At 33.8% G+C, this 7,909-nt stretch overlaps 1 non-coding gene across 1 annotated transcript; it reads right to left on the bottom strand.

The window, feature by feature from the left end:
- Positions 1-2,807: 2,807 nt before the first annotated feature.
- On the bottom strand, positions 2,808-2,914 carry LOC125110480 (U6 spliceosomal RNA). The gene has a single exon (XR_007130653.1). It is a non-coding gene; the product is annotated as a U6 spliceosomal RNA (small nuclear RNA).
- Positions 2,915-7,909: the final 4,995 nt, after the last annotated feature.

Genomic DNA, 7,909 nt, shown 5'->3' with positions numbered 1-7,909 from the left:
ATTTTTGTGTCCTTATTTTGATTTTCAAAATTTTAAAAAGTACATTTTAGTATGTAAGTTCTTTATCAGAAATGTGATTTGCAAATATTTTCTTTTAATCTGTGTTTGGTATTTCCGTTCCCTTAATTATCTTTCAAAGTACAGAATCCTTAATTTTGATAAAATCCAAAGTTTTTCTTTTATGGATCATGCTTTTGGTTTTGTATTTTAAAAAAGACACGGGGACTGTCTCCTAAGGTTTTTTTCCAAGAAGTTTTCTGGTTTTAGGTTTTGCATTACATGATGTTAGTTATGATAAAATATCATTCTATCTCATCCATCCAATTGTTTCAGCACCATTTGTTGATGAACCTCTCTTTTTTTTCATTGAACTGCTTTGACACCAATTTGAAAATTAATTGATCATGAATATGTAGGTCTATTTCTGAACTTTCTTTTGTAGTGTACTCATCTATTTATTTACTTTATTCCGGTACCAAACTGTCTTGATTACTGTGGCTTTATAATAGGTCTTGAAGTCAAGTAGCATCAGTCCTGCAACTTTGCTTTTTTTCTTCAAAGTTGTTTGAGTTGTGCTAGGTCCTCTGTTTTTTCATACAAATTTTAGAAGTAGTTTATCAATTTTACAATAAGCTTATCAGGGTTTTATTGGGACTGCATTAAATCTATAGATCATTTTGGGGACAATTAACATTCTTAATGTAGTCTTTCAATCTATGAATATGATGACTCGGATTTATTTTGACTTTTTCTTTAGTAATCCTTGTAGGTTTAAGTATATGTCTTTGACATACATATTTTGTCAAATTCAGTTCAGCCCTAAGTATTCTGTAATTTTTTGCTATTATAAATAATCTATTTTTAAAATTTCAGCTTTCCATTATTCACTGTTAGAATACAGAAACTCAATTTATTGTTTTATAGTAATCTTTTTATATCAATCTTATATATTTGATATTGTCAAAATGCAATTATTAATTCTAGTAGCATTTGTGTAGATTCCATCATATTTTCTATATAGATGATAATATCATCTATGAATAAAGAAAGTTTGATTCTTTCTAAGCTGGTTGCCTTTTATTTCTTTTTAAAAATTTTACTTCCCTAGTTAGAATCTCCAGTACGAGGTTGAATAGTAGTGGTAGCAGCTGATACATGTACCTTGCTCCTGATCTTAGGTGGAAAACATTCAGTGTTTAGCCATTAAGAATGCCATTAACTGTAGATTTTTTATAGATGCCCTTTATTATATTGAGAATTTTTTTCTATTCCTATTTTGCTGAGAAATGTAAGTTCAATTTTGTCAAATTCTTTTGCTCTCTGCACTGAGATGATCTTATGCGTTTTTCTGTTTTAATTAATAAGGTAAATGTATCCATCAGCATTCAAAGAAGCAGAATCACTATGTAGTTTTATAAGACATTTATTATCAGGGATTGACCTATAATTGTGGGTTTGTGCATTTCACTTTTCAGTTATATCAGTTTCAGATTCAGATTTAGAGGCTCAGATGTTAGGTACATAAATGCTTAGAATTATTATGTCTTCTTTAGGAGCTGATCCATTCATCCTCATTATGAAATTAATCTCTGTATCCTGGGATAATCTTGTTCTGGAATCTTTGATGTTAATTGATTTTCTTTTGATTAGTGTTAATATGCTATAATGTTTCTCATCTCTTTTTTAAACCTATTTATATCATTATATTTAAAACGTTTCTTGTAGGCAAGTAATTTGGGTCTTGCTTTTTTTTAAATCCATTCTGACAATCTCTGTCATTTAATTGGGTTGTTAAGAGCTTTTACACTTGGCTCTTGCTCTACATAATAGTTATGTTATAAAAAGTCACCATGGTCACTGAATTAGTAAATACCTAAGCATGCTCCTTGGGGAAATACAACATAATCTCCTGGAGCCTCTGGCTATAGTTGATTTGTTAGCCAATCAATATAGAACCTTGTTTTACGTATGTTTCTTTTTAACAACACTTTCTTTAATATATATTGCTGATTCATTCACATTGAACTCTGGGCCAACAGTAATATTTTTCATGCCTGAAGGAAACTTATCTAACACAAGCATTGTCATTGTAAGGCATAGCTTTCTTGGGCTTAAGAACACTACGCAGAGCCTGAGCACTATGCTTTGGGGCCACTTAAAATAGTGAAATCGCCAACATAATGCACAAAACTGCAAAACCGTGTTACTAAATAGACCATGAAATGGACATATGTTTACAATATGGCAGCTGGCCTATAATTTTCTTTTTTTGGAGGTGCCTGCGTCTGTTTTTGGTATTAGGGTGATGGTGGCTTCAAAGAACACCTTTGGGAATGTTCCCTCCTCTTCAATCTTTTGGAGGAGTTTGAGAAGGATCAGTATGGTTTCTTTGTATATTTGGTAGAATTCACCTGTGAAGTCATCTGGTCTTGGACTTTTGTTTGTAGGCAGTGTTTTAAAAGCACAGACTCTATTTCACTTCTAGTGATCAATCTGTTCAAATTATCTATTTCTACTCCATTCAATTTTGTATGTTTCTAGAAACTTGTGCATTTTTTCTAGGTTGTCAAATGTGTTGGCATATAATTGTTCCTAGTATTCTTTTGTGTTTTTTTGTTTTGTTTTGTTTCTGCAGTATTAGTTCTTCTTTCTCCTTTTTAATTTCTTATTTTGTTTATTTGAGTCCTCTCTCTTTTCTTCCTCATGAAGTTTGTCAATTTTGTTTATCTTTTCAAAGAACCAGCTCTTGGTTTTATGGATATTTTCCATTGTTTTTTAATCTCTATTTTATATATTTCCTCTTTGCTAAAAATATGGAATGCTTTACGAACTTCCATGTTGTCCTTGCTCCAGGCCCATGCTAATCTTCTCTGTTTCTTTCCAATTTTAGTGTATGTGCTGCCAAAGTGATTGCTACAGCATGAAAACTGAAGCAAGACAGAGTGTCACCTTGTTTAACTTCACCTGAGAACTTGCATGATGGTCATTTAAGTTTCTCACTGCTTTGAGTAAGTTCATGGGTGACCAGGGAGATGCAGCAAATATTGATTTTGGGGTTACCAATAAATGTTAGTGAGTAGACAAATTTGAAAATACAGAATCCATAAATAATGAGGATCACCTGTACATTTACTGTGATTATCGATATGATTTAAATCTACCATTTCTTTTTATTTTTTCTGTTTGTCCATTTTGTTCCATTCTTTTCTTCATTATTATTATTATTTATGGCCACACCCGTGGCATTTTGAAATTCCTGGGCCAGGGACTGAATCTGAGCCACAGCTGTGATCCTTGCCACAGCTATGGCAACACTGACTCTTTTAACCCACTCTGTGGGAACTCTGTTCCTTTCTTTTCTTTTTCTACCTTCTTTTATAGCATTTCATTTTAATTTAATATATTTTGTCTTATTAGATATAACTGTTGTTTTTTAAATTAAGCCTTGTTTACCATTGTCTTTAGAATTTATAGCATTCACCTTCAATATATGACAAGCAACAGTCGTGTGATATTATACAACATTATATGTACTAAATGTATATTTTCATTTCCCTCTCTACCTGGCCTTTGTACTATTACAGTCATGAATTTTATTCTATATGTATCATAAGGTCCATGGTAAATTATCATTTTCTAAACATGTAAAGAAATTGAAATAGAAAAGAAAATAGAAAAAAATAGGAAAAAAAATATTTCTACCCTCATAATAACCGTTCTTATGCTCCTCATTCCTTTTCATAGACATAGGTTTTTATCTGATATCATTTTCCTTCTCCTTTAACATTTATTTAGTATAGGGGTGCTGCTAAAGAATTCTTCCAAATTTGTATGTATGAACACATTTTGCTTTCATGCCAGTTTTTTGTTTGTTTGTTTTTTGTTTTTGGCGGGGGAGGGGCACACTTGTGGCATATGGAAGTTCCTGGGCTAGGGGTCAAATTGGAGTTGCAGTTGCTGGCCTATGCCACAGCTCACAGGAACACTGGATCCTTAACCCACTGAGTGAGGCCAGAGACCAAACCCACATCCTCATGGATACTATTTGGGTTTGTTATTGTTGAGCCACAAGAATTCCTCAAGCATATTTTTGAAAGATATTTTCTGTGGGTAAAAATTCTAGGTTTTGTTTTTTTTTTATTCTTTCTGTACTTTAAAGATGTCATCCCATGGCTTTTTATCTTCATTGTTTTTTATCAAGAAACCTACTGCTGTTATTTTTCTTTTCTGTGTCATTTTTCTCTGTCTACTTTAAAGATTTTCCTCTTTATTTTTTAAGCCATTTTATTACAATGTGCCATGGCAGTTTTCTTTATGTTTCTCTTGCTTGAGGTTCATTAAGCTTCTTGGATATGTGAATTTATTTTATTTTTTTCAAATTTGGAAATGTTTGGCCGTTATTTCTTCAAAAAATGTTTTCTCTTTACCCCTTTGGCAATTATATTTATTTGTGTATCAGGCTATTTGATGTTATCTCACTGTTCACTGATTCTTTATTCTTTTTCAAATGTCCTTTAATCTCTGCATTACATTGTGAATGGTTTCTATGGCTATCTTCAAGTTTATTAATGTGTCTTCTGCAGTCTCTAATCTTCCATTCATCGTATCAAGTGTATTTTCAATTGCAAATATTATAGTTTTCAGCTCTAGAAATTCAACTTGAGTATTTTTATATCTTTGATACTTCTTCTAAAAGTGTTCATTCATTCTTTTGGCTTCTTGAACATGTGGAATACAGTCATATGATTTTTAATACCTTTATCTCCTTATTCTATCTTTTGTATGATTTCTGGGTTGTTTTTATAAATTTTCTCATTTATGGTATTATTTTACTTCTTTGCATGCCTGATAATTTTTGATTGGATGTCAGACACAGCACATTTTACCTGCTGAGTGCTGGATATATTTGTATTCCTAGGTATATTTTTGAGTTTTTTTTCTGAGATATAGTTAGGTCACTGGGAAACTGGTTGATCTTTTCAGATCCTGCTTTTAAACTTGTTGTGTTGGACCATAGCAACCTCTCTTGTAAAAAGACTTCTGAGTATGCTCCCTGTTATGCTATGAAGTAGATCATTTTCCACTCAAGTTGAAAGAAATAGGCACTACTCCTGTTCCTATGTGTATTCCAGAGATTATTTCCTCTAGTCCTTTGGATGTTCTTTTCTTTAGCCTTGGATAATTTCTTCACACACTTGTGCTGATCAGAATACACCTGGAGGCTTAAAGTAGGTGTTTGTACATCTTAAGAGTTCTTTCTCTACCAGATCTTTGCTCTTGGTGTGATTTCCTACAAACTCCTGCCCACCTTGGTCTACCCAGACCTCCAGCTCTGTCTCCTCAATTCAGGACAGCCAGGCTTTGCTTGGCTTCCTCCTCCCTACATCACAGCCTGGAAACTCCCTATGGCAAGTTTAGGCATTTTCAAAGTTCATTGTATGTTGTTTCCTATTGCTCAGAGATCACTCTCCTTCCTTGTCTGACTTCTAAAGACTTGAGACATGTTTCAGACAGAGGCTAAATTCTTCTCTGTTACTTTATCTTGACCAGAAGCAAAAGTGCCCTGATATTAATGTTTTAATTGTTTTGGCATGAAGGATTCTTTTGTCTTTAGCTTATAATTTTAATTTTATAGTTATATAAATACCTATGTGTGTAAAGACTATGTCACAATTTTAATATTTTTGAGAAAACACTAAATACCTGAATCCATCTATGGAAGCAGCAAAAGAGAAGTATTTCATTATTCTTAAAGGTTGTCCAAAATTCACATTCTGAAACACTGTTCCAACTTGAATGAGAATATGCATTTTAGCTTTGAATGACCTTATGTTTTTAAAATGATTCTTTTTCTTTAACTTATGGCCTTGCTATTTGCCTTAGAATACCTTCCCCCACTATTTTACTTCTGTGGCCCTTGCGATATGGACATAGATTTTTCTCTCTCTGGTATATACTATCTATATATACTAAAATTTTTGCTTGTAGAGGCTGAACTTTAAACGCACATACCAGATTTAACAGATTAGGGATTGAAATTGTGGGATGGTTCACAATACTCAGAACCAGAATTTATCTGTATGGTAAACTATATGTAGCAGGAAAGTAGAGAAGCCCCATAAAGAGCTCACCCTTAATTCTTATAACTCCTGATGCCCTATCTTTGATAGACTGTTATGACCATGAAAATAGGGAGACACGTAGAGAAAAAACTTGTCAAGACTTATAATACTTTTGTGGAAGTTTCTTTCATTGATTCACAGTTGACAAAATCTACTTCCATTAGATTTGAATATCCATGGGGGCAGCCACTATGTGTATCTTGTTCACCTCTGATCCCAATACTTAGAACAAGGTCCAGAACAAATGCTCAAGAAAAATATGCTGAATATCCTAGAAATAATTCTATCAATACAATCTATTCAGATGAATGAAATTAAAGTATCTGTGTCTTCTCTAATTACTTTCACTCCTCTAAGAGGCCAAAACTAGGGTTAGATGTAGAAGAGCAAGATCTCAGTATCTGCCAAGCATAGCAATAGTAACTGGTAGATGCAGTAACTAGACTCTAGCCCACTACTGCTGGCTCTATTTTATAGGCAACCTAGACTGTAACTTCCATGAGCAAGCAAATTGTATGTTTCATTTCTTCCTACACTCTCATAGCCTAGCACATATGCCACACATATGTAACAGACACTCAACAGAAATGAAAGAGAAACTATTATTTAAGATATGACATAACCAAGAACCAACCTGTGATCATGAAGGAAACCTTAGGGAATTGTGCCTTAGTGCCTAGTGTCAGAAGAGAATTGTAGAATTCAGACACAAAATGAGTGGATCAAAATACAGCTGTAGTCATTATTCACAGCAGCCAAGACACAGAAACAATCTAAATGCCCACTGAGAGAGAAATGGATAAAGAAGAAGTGGTACATATATACAAGGGAATATTACTTGACCAGAAAAAAGAATGAAATGATGTCATTTGCAGCAACATAGGAGGACCTAGGATTATCACACTAAATGAAGTAAGTTAGAGAAAGACATGTATCATATGATATCACTTATGTGTAGAATCTAATAAGAAGGATATAAACGAACTTATTTACAAAATAGAAAAAGACTCACAGATTTTGAAAACAAACATATGGTTACCAAAGGGGAAGAGTGGGAGGGGGAGGGATGGGTTGGGGGTTTGGGAATGGCAAATGCACACTTTTGTGTATGGAATGAATGATCAATGGGAACCTGGGGTACTGCAAAAGGAAATCTACTCAGTTTTCTGTGGTAACCTATACAGGAATGCACATGTGTTATATGTATAGCTGAATCATTTTGCTGTACAGCAGATATTAACACACCAAATCAATTATACTTCATTCTTTCTTTCTTTCTTTTCTTTCTTCTTCTTTCTTTCTTTCTTTCTTTCTTTCTTTCTTTCTTTCTTTCTTTCTCCTTCCTCTCCTTCTTCCTTCTTTCCTTCCTTCCTCCTTTCTTCTTTCTTTCTTCTTTTCTTCCTTCCTTCCTTCTTTCCTTCCTTCCTTCCTTCCTTTCTTTCTTTCTTTCTCTCTCTCTCTCTTTCTTTTTCTTTTTTTAGGGCCGTACCAGCGGTATATGGAGGTTCCCAGGCTAGGAGTTAAATTGGAGCTGTAGCTGCCAACCTACGCCACATCCACAGCAACACAGGATCTGAGCTGCATCTGAGACCTACACCACAGCTCACAGCAACGTTGTATCCTTAACCCACTGAGCGAGTCCAAGGATCGAACCTGAGCCCTCATGGATGCTAGTCAGATTTGTTTCCACTGTGCCACGATAGGAACTCCTAAATCAAATATACATCAATAAAATTTATTTTAAAAAGGAAAACAAAGCTAAAAATTGGCCTCCTTAAAAAACCCTC

The sequence above is a fragment of the Phacochoerus africanus genome, chromosome 10 (genome assembly GCF_016906955.1).
Source record: "Phacochoerus africanus isolate WHEZ1 chromosome 10, ROS_Pafr_v1, whole genome shotgun sequence".
In the NCBI taxonomy this organism is placed as follows: domain Eukaryota; kingdom Metazoa; phylum Chordata; class Mammalia; order Artiodactyla; family Suidae; genus Phacochoerus; species Phacochoerus africanus.
Note: the sequence above shows the minus strand (reverse complement) of the source record. Positions and strands in the feature narration are given on the sequence as shown.